This window comes from Rhipicephalus microplus, chromosome 9 (assembly GCF_043290135.1).
Source record: "Rhipicephalus microplus isolate Deutch F79 chromosome 9, USDA_Rmic, whole genome shotgun sequence".
In the NCBI taxonomy this organism is placed as follows: Eukaryota; Metazoa; Arthropoda; class Arachnida; order Ixodida; family Ixodidae; genus Rhipicephalus; species Rhipicephalus microplus.
In genome coordinates this window covers 114,763,331-114,779,322 of record NC_134708.1, presented here as the reverse complement: position 1 = coordinate 114,779,322, position 15,992 = coordinate 114,763,331, and positions in this window count along the sequence as shown.

Below are 15,992 nucleotides of genomic sequence, written 5' to 3'. Positions count from 1 at the left end.
CGGTGGTGGTGCGGCGCCTTTTTTCTATGGGCTGATAGCTTTGAAGATATGTTCTGATGGTGGTGAGAGTGGAACAGGACTGTCTCCGTGGCGCAATTAGCTAGCGCGATCGGCTGTTAATCGAAAGGTTGGAGTTTCGAGCCCGCCCGGTGGTGGTGCGGCACTTTTTTTCCTTGGGCTGATAGCTTTGAAGATATGTTCTGATGGTGGTGACAGTGGAGCAGGACTGTCTCCGTGGCGCGATTGGCTAGCGCGATCGGCTGTTAACCGAAAGATTGGAGGTTCGAGCCCACCCGGAGGTGGTGCGGCGCTTTTTTTTTCTATCGGCTGATAGCTTTGAAGATATGTTCTGATGGTGGTGAGAGTGGAGCAGGACTGTCTCCATGGCGCAATTGGCTAGCACAATCGGCTGTTAACCGAAAGGTTCGAGTTTCGAGCCCTCCCGGTAGTGGTGTGATGCTTTTTCTTTGCGCTGATAGCTTTGAAGATATGTTCTGATGGTGGTGAGAGTGGAGCACGACTGTCTCCGTGGCGCGCTTGGCTAGCGCGATCGTCTGTTAACCGAAAGGTTGGAGTTTCGAGCCCACCCGGTGGTGGTGCGGCGCTTTTTTTTCTTTGGGCTGATAGCTTTGAAGATATGTTCTGATGGTGGTGAGAGTGGAGCAGGACTGTCTCCGTGGCGCAATTGGCTAGCACGATCGGCTGTTAACCGAAAGGTTGGAGTTTCGAGCCCACCTGGTGGTGGTGTGTTGCTTTTTTCTTTGCGCTGATAGCTTTGAAAATATGTTCTGAAGTGGTGAGAGTGGAGCACGACTGTCTCCGTGGCGCAACTGGCTAGCGCGATCGGCTGTTATCCGAAAGGTTGGAGGTTCAAGCCTACTCGGTGGTGGTGCGGTGCTTTTTTTTCCTTTGGGTGGTTGCTCTGAAGAAATGTTCTGACGGTGTGAGAGTGGAGCACGACTGTCTCCGTGGCGCAATGGGCTAGCGCGATCGGCTGTTAACCGAAAGGTTGGAGGTTCGAGCCCTCCCGGAAGTTGTGTGTTGCTTTTTTTTCTTTGGACTGATAGCTTTGAAGATATGTTCTGAAAGTGGTGAGAGTAAAGCAAGACTGTCTCCGTGGCGAAATTGGCAAGCGCGTTCGGCCGTTAACCGAAAGGTTGGAGGTTCGAGCCCACCCGGTGGTAATGCGGCGCTTTTTTTTCTTTGGGCTGATAGCTTTGAAGATATGTTCTGATGGTGGTGAGATTGGAGCAGGACTGTCTCCGTGGCGCAATTGGCTAGTGCGATCGGCTGTTAATCGAAAGGTTGGAGTTTCGAGCTCTCCCTGGAGTGGTGTGTTGTTTTTTTCTTTGCGCTGATAGCTTTGAAGATATGTTCTGATGGTGATGAGAGTGGAGCAGGACTGTCTTCATGGCGCAATTGGCTAGCGCGATCGGCTGTTAACCGAATAGTTGGAGTTTTGAGCCCACCCGGTGGTGGTGCGGCGCTTTTTTCCTTTGGGCTGATAGCTTTGAAGATATGTTCTGATGGTGGTGAGAGTATAGAAGGACTGTCTCCGTGGCACAATTGGCTAGCGCAGTCGCTGGTTAACCGAAAGGTTGGAGGTTCGAGCCCTCCCGGCAGTGGTGTGTTGCTTTTTTTTTCTTTGGGCTGATAGCTTTGAAGATATGTTCTGATGGTGGTGAGAGTGGAACAGGACTGTCTCCGTGGCGCAATTGGCTTGCGCGTTTGGCCGTTTACCGAAAGGTTGGAGGTTCAAGCCCTCCCGGTAGTGGTGTGTTGCTTTTTCTTTGCGCTGATAGCTTTGAAGATATGTTCTGATGGTGGTGAGAGTGGAGCACGACTGTCTCCGTGGCGCGATTGGCTAGCGCGATCGTCTGTTAACCGAAAGGTTGGAGGTTCGAGCCCACCCGGTGGTGATGCGGCGCTTTTTTTTCTTTTGGCTGATAGCTTTGAAGATATGTTCTGATGGTGGTGACAGTGGAGCAGGACTGTCTCCATGGCGCGATTGGCTAGCGTGATCGGCTGTTAACCGAAAGGTTGGAGGTTCGAGCCCACCCGGTGGAGTGCGGCGCTTTTTTTCTATCGGCCGATAGCTTTGAAGATATGTTCTGATGGTGGTGAGAGTGGAGCAGGGCGGTCTCCATGGCGCAATTGGCTAGCACAATCGGCTGTTAACCGAAAGGTTGGAGTTTCGAGCCCTCCCGGTAGTGGTGTGTTGCTTTTTTTTGCGCTGATAGCTTTGAAGTTATGTTCTGATGGTGGTGAGAGTGGAGCACGACTGTCTCCGTGGCGCGATTGGCTAGCGCGATCGTCTGTTAACCGAAAGGTTGGAGGTTCGAGCCCACCCGGTGGTGGTGCGGCGCTTTTTTTTCTTTGGGCTGATAGCTTTGAAATGTTCTGATGGTGGTGAGAGTGGAGCAGGACTGTCTCCGTGGCGCAATTGGCTAGCACGATCGGCTGTTAACCGAAAGGTTGGAGTTTCGAGCCCACCTGGTGGTGGTGTGTTGCTTTTTTCTTTGCGCTGATAGCTTTGAATAAATGTTCTGATGGTGGTTAGAGTGGAGCATGACTGTCTCCGTGGCGCAATTGGCTAGCGCGATCGGCTGTTATCCGAAAGGTTGGAGGTTCAAGCCCACTCGGTGGTGGTGCGGCGCTTTTTCTCCTGTGGGTGGTTGGTCTGACGAAATGTTCTGACGGTGTGAGAGTGGAGCACGACTGTCTCCGTGGCGCAATGGGCTAGCGCGATCGGCTGTTAACCGAAAGGTTGGAGGTTGGAGCCCTCCCGGGAGTGGTGTGTTGCTTTTTTTTCTTTGGGCTCATAGCTATGAAGATATGTTCTGATGGTGGTGAGAGTGAAGCAGGACTGTCTCCGTGGCGAAATTGGCAAGCGCGTTCGGCCGTTAACCGAAAGGTTGGAGGTTCGAGCCCACCCGGTGGTGGTGCGACGCCTTCTTTTCTATGGGCTATAGCTTTGAAGATATGTTCTGATGGTGGTGAGAGTGGAACAGGACTGTCTCCGTGGCGCAATTAGCTAGCGCGATCGGCTGTTAATCGAAAGGGTGGAGTTTTGAGCTCTCCCTGGAGTGGTGTGTTGTTTTTTTCTTTGCGCTGATAGCTTTGAAGATAAGTTCTGATGGTGGTGAGAGTGGAACAGGACTGTCTCCGTGGCGCAATTGGCTAGCGCGTTCGGCCGTTAACCGAAAGGTTGGAGGTTCGAGCCCACGCGGTGGTGGTGCGACGCCTTTTTTCTATGGGCTATAGCTTTGAAGATATGTTCTGATGGTGGTGAGAGTGGAACAGGACTGTCTCCGTGGCGCAATTAGCTAGCGCGATCGGCTGTTAATCGAAAGGCTGGAGTTTTGAGCTCTCCCTGGAGTGGTGTGTTGTTTTTTTCTTTGCGCTGATAGCTTTGAAGATATGTTCTGATGGTGATGAGAGTGGAACAGGACTGTCTCCGTGGCGCAATTATCTAGCGCGATCGGCTGTTAATCGAAAGGTTGGATTTTCGAGCCCACCCGGTGTTGGTGCGGCGCTTTTTTTTCTTTGGGCTGATAGCTTTCAAGATATGTTCTGATGGTGGTGAGAGTGGAGCAGGACTGTCTCCGTGGCGCAATTGGCTAGCACGATGGGCTGTTAACCGAAAGGTTTGAGTTTCGAGCCCACCTGGTGGTGGTGTGTTGCTTTTTTCTTTGCGCTGATAGCTTTGAAGGTATGTTCTGATGGTGGTGATAGTGGAGCACGACTGTCTCTGTGGCGAAATTGGCAAGCGCGTTCGGCCGGTAACCGAAAGGTCAGAGGTTCGAGCCCACCCGGTGGTGGTGCGGCGCTTTTTTATCTTTGGGCTGCTAGCTTTGAAGACATGTTCTGATGGTGGTGAGAGTGGAGCAGGACTGTCTCCGTGGCGCAATTGGCTAGCGCGATCGGTTGTTAATCGAAGGTTGGAGTTTCGAGCTCTCCCTGGAGTGGTGTGTTGTTTTTTTCTTTGCGCTGATAGCTTTGAAGATATGTTCTGATGGTGGTGAGAGTGGAACAGGACTGTCTCCGTGGCACAATTGGCTAGCGCGTTCGGCCGTTAACCGAAAGGTTGGAGGTTCGAGCCCACCCGGTGGTGGTGCTGCGCCTTTTTTTCTATGGGCTGATAGCTTTGAAGATATGTTCTGATGGTGATGAGAGTGGAACAGGACTGTCTCCGTGGCGCGATTGGCAAGCGCGATCGTCTGTTAACCGAAAAGTTGGAGGCTCGAACCCACCCGGTTGTGGTGCGGCGCTTTTTTTTCTTTAGGCTGATAGCTTTGAAGATATGTTCTGATGGTGGTGAGAGTGGAGCACGACTGTCTCCGTGGCGCAATTGGCTAGCGCGATCGGCTGTTAACTGAAAGGTTGGAGTTTCGAGCCCTCGCGGGAGTGGTGTGTTGCTTTTTTCTTTGCGCTAATAGCTTTGGGGAAATGTTCTAACGGTGGTGAGGTTGGAGCACGACTGTCTCCGTGGTGCAATTGGCTAGCACGTTCGGCTGTTAACCAAAAAATTGGAGGTTTGACCCCTAACAGTAGTGGTGTGTTGCTTTTTTCTTTGCGCTGATAGCTTTGAAGATATGTTCTGATGGTGGTGAGAGTGGAGCACGACTGTCTCCATGGCGCAATCGGCTAGCGCGATCGGCTGTTAACCGAAAGGTTGGAGGTTCGAGCCAACCGGGAGGTGGTGCGGCGCTTTTTTTTCTTTAGGCTGATAGCTTTGAAGATATGTGCTGATGGTGATGAGAGTGGAGCAGGACTGTCTCCGTGGCGCAATTGGCTAGCGCGATCGGCTGTTAACCAAAAGGTTGGAGTTTCGACCCTTCCCGGGAGTGGTGTGTTGCTTGTTTTATTGCGCTGATAGCTTTGAAGATATGTTGTGGTGGTGGTGAGAGTGGAGCAGGACTGTCTCCGGAGCGCAATTGGCTAGCGCGATCGGCTGTTAACCGAAAGGTTGGAGGTTCGAGCCCACCCGGTGGTGGTGCGGCGCTTTTTTTTCTTTGGGCTGATAGCTTTGAAGATATGTTCTGATGGTGTTGAGAGTGGAGCAGGACGGTCTCCGTGGCGCATTTGGCTAGCACGATTGGCTGTTAACCGAAAGGTTGGAGTTTCGAGCCCACCCGGTGGTGGTGTGTTGCTTTTTTCTTTGCGCTGATAGCTTTGAAGATATGTTCTGATGGTGGTGAGAGTGGAGCACGACTGTCTCCGTGGCGCAATTGGCTAGCGCGATCGGCTGTTAACCGAAAGGTTGGAGTTTTGAGCCCACCCCGTGGTGGTGCGGCGCTTTTTTTTCTTTGGGCTGATAGCTTAGAAGATAGGTTCTGATGGTGGTGAGAGTGGAGCACGACTGTCTCCGTGGCGCAATTGGCTAGCGCGATCGGCTGTTAACTGAAAGGTTGGAGTTTCGAGCCGTCCCGGGAGTGGTGTGTTGCTTTTTTCTTTGCGCTGATAGCTTTGGAGAAACGTTCTAACGGTGGTGAGATTGGAGCACGACTGTCTCCGTGGTGCCATTGGCTAGCACGTTCGGCTGTTAACCAAAAAATTGGAGGTTTGAGCCCTCCCGTGAGTGGTGTGTTGCTTTTTTTTTGCGCTGATAGCTTTGAACATATGTTCTGATGGTGGTCAGAGTGGAGCACGACTGTCTCCATGGCGCAATCGGCTAGCGCGATCGGCTGTTAACCAAAAGGTTGGAGGTTCGAGCCGACCGGGTGGTGGTGCGGCGCTTTTTTTTCTTTACGCTGATAGCTTTGAAGATATGTTCTGATGGTGATGAGAGTGGAGCAGGACTGTCTCCGTGGCGCAATGGGCTAGCGCGAGCGTCTGTTAACCGAAAGGTTGGAGGTTCGAAACCACCCTGTGGTGGTGCGGCGCTTTTTTTCTTTAAGCTGATAGCTTTGAAGATATGTTCTGATGGTGGTGAGAGTGGAGCACGACTGTCTCCGTGGCGCAATTGGCTAGCGCGATCGGCTGTTAACCGAAAGGTTGTAGGTTCAAGCCCACCCGGTGGTGGTGCGGCGCTTTTTTTCCTTTGGGCGGATAGCTCTGAAGAAATGTTCTGAAGGTGTGAGAGTGGAGCACGACTGTCTCCGTGACGCAATTGGCTAGCACGTTCAGCTGTTAACCAAACAATTGGAGGTTTGAGCCCTCCCGGGAGTGGTGTGTTGCTTTTTTCTTTGCGCTGATAGCTTTGAAGATATGTTCTGATGGTGGTGACAGTGGAGCAGGACTGTATCCGTGGCGCGATTGGCTAGCGCGATCGGCTGTTAACCGAAAGGTTGGAGGTTCGAGCCCACCCGGTGGTGGTGCGGCGCTTTTTTTCTATCGGCTGATAGCTTTGAAGATATGTTCTGATGGTGGTGAGAGTGGAGCAGGACTGTCTCCATGGCGCAATTGGCTAGCACAATCGGCTATTAACCGAAAGGTTGGAGTTTCGAGCCCTCCCAGTAGCGATGTGTTGCTTTTTCTTTGCGCTGATAGCTTTGAAGATATGTTCTGATGGTGGTGAGAGTGGAGCACGACTGTCACCGTGGCGCGATTGGCTAGCGCGATCGTCTGCTAACCGAAAGGTTGGAGGTTCGAGCCCACCCGGTGGTGGTGCGGCGCTTTTTTGTCTTTGGGCTGATAGCTTTGAAGATATGTTCTGATGGTGGTGAGAGTGGAGCAGGACTGTCTCCGTGGCGCAATTGGCTAGCACGATGGGCTGTTAACCGAAAGGTTGGAGTTTCGAGCCCACCTGGTGGTGGTGTGTTTCTTTTTTCTTTGCGCTTATAGCTTTGAAGGTATGTTCTGATGGTGGTGAGAGTGGAGCACGACTGTCTCCGTGGCGCAATTGGCTAGCGCGATTGGCTGTTATCCGAAAGGTTGGAGGTTCAAGCCCACTCGGTGGTGGTGCGGCGCTTTTTTTCCCTTGGTTGGTTGCTCTGAAGAAATGTTCTGACGGTGTGAGAGTGGAGCACGACTTTCCCGTGGCGCAATGGGCTAGCGCGATCGGCTGTTAACCGAAACGTTGCAGGTTCGAGCCCTCCCGGGAGTGGTGTGTTGCTTTTTTTTCTTTGGGCTGACAGCTTCGAAGATATGTTCTGATGGTGGTGAGAGTGAAGCAGGACTGTCTCCGTGGCGCAATTGGCTAGCGCGATCGGCTGTTATCCGAAACGTTGCAGGTTCGAGCCCACCCGGTGGTGGTGCTGTGCCTTTTTTTCTATGGGCTGATAGCTTTGAAGATATGTTCTGATGGTGATGAGAGTGGAACAGGACTGTCTCCGTGGCGCGATTCGCTAGCGCGATCGGCTGTTAACTGAAAGGTTGGAGTTTCGAGCCCTCTCGGGAGTGGTGTGTTGCTTTTTTCTTTGCGCTAATAGCTTTGGGGAAATGTTCTAACGGTGGTGAGGTTGGAGCACGACTGTCTCCGTGGTGCAATTGGCTAGCACGTTCGGCTGTTAACCAAAAAATTGGAGGTTTGACCCCTCCCAGTAGTGGTGTGTTGCTTTTTTCTTTGCGCTGATAGCTTTGAAGATATGTTCTGATGGTGGTGAGAGTGGAGCACGACTGTCTCCATGGCGCAATCGGCTAGCGCGTTCGGCCGTTAACCGAAAGGTTGGAGGTTCGAGCCCACCCGGTGGTGGTGCTGCGCCTTTTTTTCTATGGGCTGATAGCTTTGAAGATATGTTCTGATGGTGATGAGAGTGGAACAGGACTGTCTCCGTGGCGCGATTGGCAAGCGCGATCGTCTGTTAACCGAAAAGTTGGAGGCTCGAACCCACCCGGTTGTGGTGCGGCGCTTTTTTTTCTTTAGGCTGATAGCTTTGAAGATATGTTCTGATGGTGGTGAGAGTGGAGCACGACTGTCTCCGTGGCGCAATTGGCTAGCGCGATCGGCTGTTAACTGAAAGGTTGGAGTTTCGAGCCCTCGCGGGAGTGGTGTGTTGCTTTTTTCTTTGCGCTAATAGCTTTGGGGAAATGTTCTAACGGTGGTGAGGTTGGAGCACGACTGTCTCCGTGGTGCAATTGGCTAGCACGTTCGGCTGTTAACCAAAAAATTGGAGGTTTGACCCCTCCCAGTAGTGGTGTGTTGCTTTTTTCTTTGCGCTGATAGCTTTGAAGATATGTTCTGATGGTGGTGAGAGTGGAGCACGACTGTCTCCATGGCGCAATCGGCTAGCGCGATCGGCTGTTAACCGAAAGGTTGGAGGTTCGAGCCAACCGGGAGGTGGTGCGGCGCTTTTTTTTCTTTAGGCTGATAGCTTTGAAGATATGTGCTGATGGTGATGAGAGTGGAGCAGGACTGTCTCCGTGGCGCAATTGGCTAGCGCGATCGGCTGTTAACCAAAAGGTTGGAGTTTCGACCCTTCCCGGGAGTGGTGTGTTGCTTGTTTCTTTGCGCTGATAGCTTTGAAGATATGTTGTGGTGGTGGTGAGAGTGGAGCAGGACTGTCTCCGGAGCGCAATTGGCTAGCGCGATCGGCTGTTAACCGAAAGGTTGGAGGTTCGAGCCCACCCGGTGGTGGTGCGGCGCTTTTTTTTCTTTGGGCTGATAGCTTTGAAGATATGTTCTGATGGTGTTGAGAGTGGAGCAGGACTGTCTCCGTGGCGCATTTGGCTAGCACGATTGGCTGTTAACCGAAAGGTTGGAGTTTCGAGCCCACCCGGTGGTGGTGTGTTGCTTTTTTCTTTGCGCTGATAGCTTTGAAGATATGTTCTGATGGTGGTGAGAGTGGAGCACGACTGTCTCCGTGGCGCAATTGGCTAGCGCGATCGGCTGTTAACCGAAAGGTTGGAGTTTCGAGCCCACCCCGTGGTGGTGCGGCGCTTTTTTTTCTTTGGGCTGATAGCTTTGAAGATAGGTTCTGATGGTGGTGAGAGTGGAGCACGACTGTCTCCGTGGCGCAATTGGCTAGCGCGATCGGCTGTTAACTGAAAGGTTGGAGTTTCGAGCCCTCCCGGGAGTGGTGTGTCGCTTTTTTCTTTGCGCTGATAGCTTTGGAGAAACGTTCTAACGGTGGTGAGATTGGAGCACGACTGTCTCCGTGGTGCAATTGGCTAGCACGTTCGGCTGTTAACCAAAAAATTGGAGGTTTGAGCCCTCCCGTGAGTGGTGTGTTGCTTTTTTTTTTGCGCTGATAGCTTTGAACATATGTTCTGATGGTGGTCAGAGTGGAGCACGACTGTCTCCATGGCGCAATCGGCTAGCGCGATCGGCTGTTAACCAAAAGGTTGGAGGTTCGAGCCGACCGGGTGGTGGTGCGGCGCTTTTTTTTCTTTACGCTGATAGCTTTGAAGATATGTTCTGATGGTGATGAGAGTGGAGCAGGACTGTCTCCGTGGCGCAATGGGCTAGCGCGAGCGTCTGTTAACCGAAAGGTTGGAGGTTCGAAACCACCCGGTGGTGGTGCGGCGCTTTTTTTCTTTAAGCTGATAGCTTTGAAGATATGTTCTGATGGTGGTGAGAGTGGAGCACGACTGTCTCCGTGGCGCAATTGGCTAGCGCGATCGGCTGTTAACCGAAAGGTTGTAGGTTCAAGCCCACTCGGTGGTGGTGCGGCGCTTTTTTTCCTTTGGGCGGATAGCTCTGAAGAAATGTTCTGAAGGTGTGAGAGTGGAGCACGACTGTCTCCGTGACGCAATTGGCTAGCACGTTCAGCTGTTAACCAAACAATTGGAGGTTCGAGCCCTCCCGGGAGTGGTGTGTTGCTTTTTTTTGCGCTGATAGCTTTGAAGATATGTTCTGATGGTGGTGACAGTGGAGCAGGACTGTATCCGTGGCGCGATTGGCTAGCGCGATCGGCTGTTAACCGAAAGGTTGGAGGTTCGAGCCCACCCGGTGGTGGTGCGGCGCTTTTTTTCTATCGGCTGATAGCTTTGAAGATATGTTCTGATGGTGGTGAGAGTGGAGCAGGACTGTCTCCATGGCGCAATTGGCTAGCACAATCGGCTGTTAACCGAAAGGTTGGAGTTTCGAGCCCTCCCAGTAGCGATGTGTTGCTTTTTCTTTGCGCTGATAGCTTTGAAGATATGTTCTGATGGTGGTGAGAGTGGAGCACGACTGTCACCGTGGCGCGATTGGCTAGCGCGATCGTCTGCTAACCGAGAGGTTGGAGGTTCGAGCCCACCCGGTGGTGGTGCGGCGCTTTTTTGTCTTTGGGCTGATAGCTTTGAAGATATGTTCTGATGGTGGTGAGAGTGGAGCAGGACTGTCTCCGTGGCGCAATTGGCTAGCACGATGGGCTGTTAACCGAAAGGTTGGAGTTTCGAGCCCACCTGGTGGTGGTGTGTTGCTTTTTTCTTTGCGCTGATAGCTTTGAAGGTATGTTCTGATGGTGGTGAGAGTGGAGCACGACTGTCTCCGTGGCGCAATTGGCTAGCGCGATTGGCTGTTATCCGAAAGGTTGGAGGTTCAAGCCCACTCGGTGGTGGTGCGGCGCTTTTTTTCCCTTGGTTGGTTGCTCTGAAGAAATGTTCTGACGGTGTGAGAGTGGAGCACGACTTTCCCGTGGCGCAATGGGCTAGCGCGATCGGCTGTTAACCGAAACGTTGCAGGTTCGAGCCCTCCCGGGAGTGGTGTGTTGCTTTTTTTTCTTTGGGCTGACAGCTTCGAAGATATGTTCTGATGGTGGTGAGAGTGAAGCAGGACTGTCTCCGTGGCGCAATTGGCTAGCGCGATCGGCTGTTAACCGAAACGTTGCAGGTTCGAGCCCACCCGGTGGTGGTGCTGTGCCTTTTTTTCTATGGGCTGATAGCTTTGAAGATATGTTCTGATGGTGATGAGAGTGGAACAGGACTGTCTCCGTGGCGCGATTCGCTAGCGCGATCGGCTGTTAATCGCAAGGTTGGATTTTCGAGCCCACCCGGTGGTGGTGCGGCGCTTTTTTTTTCTTTGGGCTGATAGCTTTGAAGATATGTTCTGATGGTGGTGACAGTGGAGCAGGACTGTCTCCGTGGCGCGATTGGCAAGCGCGATCATCTGTTAACCGAAAAGTTGGAGGTTCGAACCCACCCGGTTGTGGTGAGGCGCTTTTTTTTCTTTAAGCTGATAGCTTTGAAGATATGTTCTGATGGTGGTGAGAGTGGAGCACGACTGTCTCCGTTGCGCAATTGGCTAGCGCGATCGGCTGTTAACCAAAAAATTGGAGGTTTGAGCCCTCCCGGGAGTGGTGTATTGCTTTTTTCTTTGCGCTGATAGCTTTGAAGATATGTTCTGATGGTGGTGAGAGTAGAGCACGACTGTTTCCATGGCGCAATCGGCTAGCGCGATCGGCTGTTAACCGAAAGATTGGAGGTTCGAGCCAACCGGGAGGTGGTGCGGCGCTTTTTTTTTCTTTAGGCTGATAGCTTTGAAGATATGTTCTGATGGTGATGAGAGTGGAGCAGGACTGTCTCCGTGGCGCAATTGGCTAGCGCGATCGGCTGTTAACCAAAAGGTTGGAGTTTCGACCCCTCCCGGGAGTGGTGTGTTGCTTTTTTCTTTGCGCTGATAGCTTTGAAGATATGTTGTGGTGGTGGTGAGAGTGGAGCAGGACTGTCTCCGTGGCGCAATTGGCTAGCGCGATCGGCTGTTAACCTAAAGGTTGGAGGTTCGAGCCCACCCGGTGGTGGTGCGGCGCTTTTTTTTCTTTGGGCTGATAGCTTTGAAGATATGTTCTGATGGTGTTGAGAGAGGAGCAGGACTGTCTCCGTGGCGCATTTGGCTAGCACGATCGGCTGTTAACCGAAAGGTTGGAGTTTCGAGCCCACCCGGTGGTGGTGTGTTGCTTTTTTCTTTGCGCTGATAGCTTTGAAGATATGTTCTGATGGTGGTGAGAGCGGAGCACGACTGTCTCCGTGGCGCAATTGGCTAGCGCGATCGGCTGTTAACCGAAAGGTTGGAGGTTCAAGCCCACTCGGTGGTAGTGCGTCGCTTTTTTTCCTTCTGGCGGAGAGCCCTGAAGAAATGTTCTGAAGGTGTGAGAGTGGAGCACGAATGTCTCCGTGGCACAATTGGCTAGCGCGATCGTCTGTTAACCGAAAGGTAGGAGCTTCGAACCCACCCGGTGGTGGTGCGGCGCTTTTTCTTTCTTTAGGCTGATAGCTTTGAAGATATGTTCTGATGGTGATGAGAGTGGAGCAGGACTGTCTCTGTGGCGCAATTGGCTAGCGCGATCGGCTGTTAATCAAAAAGTTGGAGTTTCGACCCCTCCCGGGAGTGGTGTGTTGCTTTTTTCTTTGCGCTGATAGCTTTGAAGATATGTTCTGATGGTGGTGAGAGTGGAGCACGACTGTCTCCGTGGCGCGATTGGCTAGAGCGATCGTCTGTTAACCGAAAGGTTGTAGGTTTGAGCCCACCCGGTGGTGGTGCGGCGCTTTTTTTTCTTTGGGCTGATAGCTTTGAAGATATGTTCTGATGGTGGTGAGAGTGCAGCAGGACTGTCTCCGTGGCGCAATTGGCTAGCACGATCGGCTGTTAACCGAAAGGTTGGAGGTTCGAGCCCTCCCGGGAGTGGTGTTTTGCTTTTTTTTCTTTGGTCTCATAGCTTTGAAGATATGTTCTGATGGTGGTGAGAGTGAAGCAGGACTGTCTCCGTGGCGCAATTGGCAAGCGCGTTCGGCCATTAACCGAAAGGTTGGAGGTTCGAGCCCACCCCGTGGTGGTGCGGCGCTTTTTTTTCTTTGGGCTCATAGCTTTGAAGATAGGTTCTGATGGTGGTGAGAGTGGAGCACGACTGTCTCTGTGGCGCAATTGGCTAGCGCGATCGGCTGTTAACTGAAAGGTTGGAGTTTCGAGCCCTCCCGGGAGTGGTGTGTTGCTTTTTTCTTTGCGCTGATAGCTTTGGAGAAACGTTCTAACGGTGGTGAGATTGGAGCACGACTGTCTCCGTGGCGCAATTGACTAGCGCGATCGGCTGTTAACCAAAGGGTTGGAGTTTCAACCTCTCCCGGGAGTGGTGTGTTGCTTTTTTCTTTGCGCTGATAGCTTTGAAGATATGTTGTGGTAGTGGTGAGAGTGGAGCAGGACTGTCTCCGGGGCGCAATTGGCTAGCGCGATCGGCTGTTAACCGAAAGGTTGGAGTTTCGAGCCCTCCCAGTAGTGGTGTGTTGCTTTTTCTTTGCGCTGATAGCTTTGAAGATATGTTCTGATGGTGGTGAGAGTGGAGCACCACTGTCTCCGTGGCGCGATTGGCTAGCGCGATCGTCTGCTAACCGAAAGGTTGGAGGTTCGAGCCCACCCGGTGGTGGTGCGGCGCTTTTTTTTCTTTGGGCTGATAGCTTTGAAGATATGTTCTGATGGTGGTGAGAGTGGAGCAGGACTGTCTCCGTGGCGCAATTGGCTAGCACGATGGGCTGTTAACCGAAAGGTTGGAGTTTCGAGCCCACCTGGTGTTGGTGTGTTGCTTTTTTCTGTGCGCTGATAGCTTTGAAGGTATGTTCTGATGGTGGTGAGAGTGGAGCACGACTGTCTCCGTGGCGCAATTGGCCAGCGCGATTGGCTGTTATCCGAAAGGTTGGAGGTTCAAGCCCACTCGGTGGTGGTGCGGCGCTTTTTTTCCCTTGGGTGGTTGCTCTGAAGAAATGTTCTGACGGTGTGAGAGTGGAGCACGACTGTCTCCGTGGCGCAATGAACTAGCGCGATCGGCTGTTAACCGAATGGTTGCAGGTTCGAGCCCTCCCGGGAGTGGTGTGTTGCTTTTTTTTCTTTGGGCTGATAGCTTTGAAGATATGTTCTGATGGTGGTGAGAGTGAAGCAGGACTGTCTTCGTGGCGAAATTGGCAAGCGCGTTCGGCCGGTAACCGAAAGGTTAGAGGTTCGAGCCCACCCGGTGGTGGTGCGGCGCTTTTTTTTCTTTGGGATGCTAGCTTTGAAGATATGTTCTGATGGTGGTGAGAGTGGAGCAGGACTGTATCCGTGGCGCAATTGGCTAGCGCGATCGGCTGTTAACCGAAAGGTTGGAGGTTCGAGCCCTCCCGGGAGTGGTGTGTTGCTTTTTTTTCTTTGGGCTGATAGCTTTGAAGATATGTTCTGATGGTGGTGAGAGTGGAACAGCACTGTCTCCGTGGCGCAATTGGCTAGCGCGTTCGGCCGTTAACCGAAAGGTTGGAGGTTCGAGCCCACCCGGTAGTGGTGCTGCGCCTTTTTTTCTATGGGCTGATAGCTTTAAAGATATGTTCTGATGGTGATGAGAGTGGAACAGGACTGTCTCCGTGGCGCAATTCGCTAGCGCGATCGGCTGTTAATCGCAAGGTTGGATTTTCGAGCCCACCCGGTGGTGGTGCGGCGCTTTTTTTTTCTTTGGGCTGATAGCTTTGAAGATATGTTCTGATGGTGGTGAGAGTGGAGCACGACTGTCTCCGTTGCGCAATTGGCTAGCGCGATCGGCTGTTAACCAAAAAATTGGAGGTTTGAGCCCTCCCGGGAGTGTTGTATTGCTTTTTTCTTTGCGCTGATAGCTTTGAAGATATGTTCTGATGGTGGTGAGAGTGGAGCACGACTGTTTCCATGGCGCAATCGGCTAGCGCGATCGGCTGTTAACCGAAAGGTTGGAGGTTCGAGCCAACCGGGAGGTGGTGCGGCGCTTTTTTGTTCTTTAGGCTGATAGCTTTGAAGATATGTTCTGATGGTGATGAGAGTGGAGCAGGACTGTCTCTTTGGCGCAATTGGCTAGCGCGATCGGCTGTTAAGCAAAAAGTTGGAGTTTCGACCCCTCCCGGGAGTGGTGTGTTGCTTTTTTCTTTGCGCTGATAGCTTTGAAGATATGTTCTGATGGTGGTGAGAGTGGAGCACGACTGTCTCCGTGGCGCGATTGGCTAGAGCGATCGTCTGTTAACCGAAAGGTTGGAGGTTTGAGCCCACCCGGTGGTGGTGCGGCGCTTTTTTTTCTTTGGGCTGATAGCTTTGAAGATATGTTCTGATGGTGGTGAGAGTGCAGCAGGACTGTCTCCGTGGCGCAATTGGCTAGCACGATCGGCTGTTAACCGAAAGGTTGGAGGTTCGAGCCCTCCCGGGAGTGGTGTTTTGCTTTTTTTTCTTTGGTCTCATAGCTTTGAAGATATGTTCTGATGGTGATGAGAGTGGAGCAGGACTGTCTCCGTGGCGCAATTGGCTAGCGCAATCGGCTGTTAACCGAAATGTTGGAGTTTCGAGCCCACCCCGTGGTGGTGCGGCGCTTTTTTTTCTTTGGGCTCATAGCTTTGAAGATAGGTTCTGATGGTGGTGAGAGTGGAGCACGACTGTCTCTGTGGCGCAATTGGCTAGCGCGATCGGCTGTTAACTGAAAGGTTGGAGTTTCGAGCCCTCCCGGGAGTGGTGTGTTGCTTTTTTCTTTGCGCTGATAGCTTTGGAGAAACGTTCTAACGGTGGTGAGATTGGAGCACGACTGTCTCCGTGGCGCAATTGACTAGCGCGATCGGCTGTTAACCAAAGGGTTGGAGTTTCGACCCCTCCCGGGAGTGGTGTGTTGCTTTTTTCTTTGCGCTGATAGCTTTGAAGATATGTTGTGGTAGTGGTGAGAGTGGAGCAGGACTGTCTCCGGGGCGCAATTGGCTAGCGCGATCGGCTGTTAACCGAAAGGTTGGAGTTTCGAGCCCTCCCAGTAGTGGTGTGTTGCTTTTTCTTTGCGCTGATAGCTTTGAAGATATGTTCTGATGGTAGTGAGAGTGGAGCACGACTGTCTCCGTGGCGCGATTGGCTAGCGCGATCGTCTGCTAACCGAAAGGTTGGAGGTTCGAGCCCACCCGGTGGTGGTGCGGCGCTTTTTTTTCTTTGGGCTGATAGCTTTGAAGATATGTTCTGATGGTGGTGAGAGTGGAGCAGGACTGTCTCCGTGGCGCAATTGGCTAGCACGATGGGCTGTTAACCGAAAGGTTGGAGTTTCGAGCCCACCTGGTGTTGGTGTGTTGCTTTTTTCTTTGCGCTGATAGCTTTGAAGGTATGTTCTGATGGTGGTGAGAGTGGAGCACGACTGTCTCCGTGGCGCAATTGGCCAGCGCGATTGGCTGTTATCCGAAAGGTT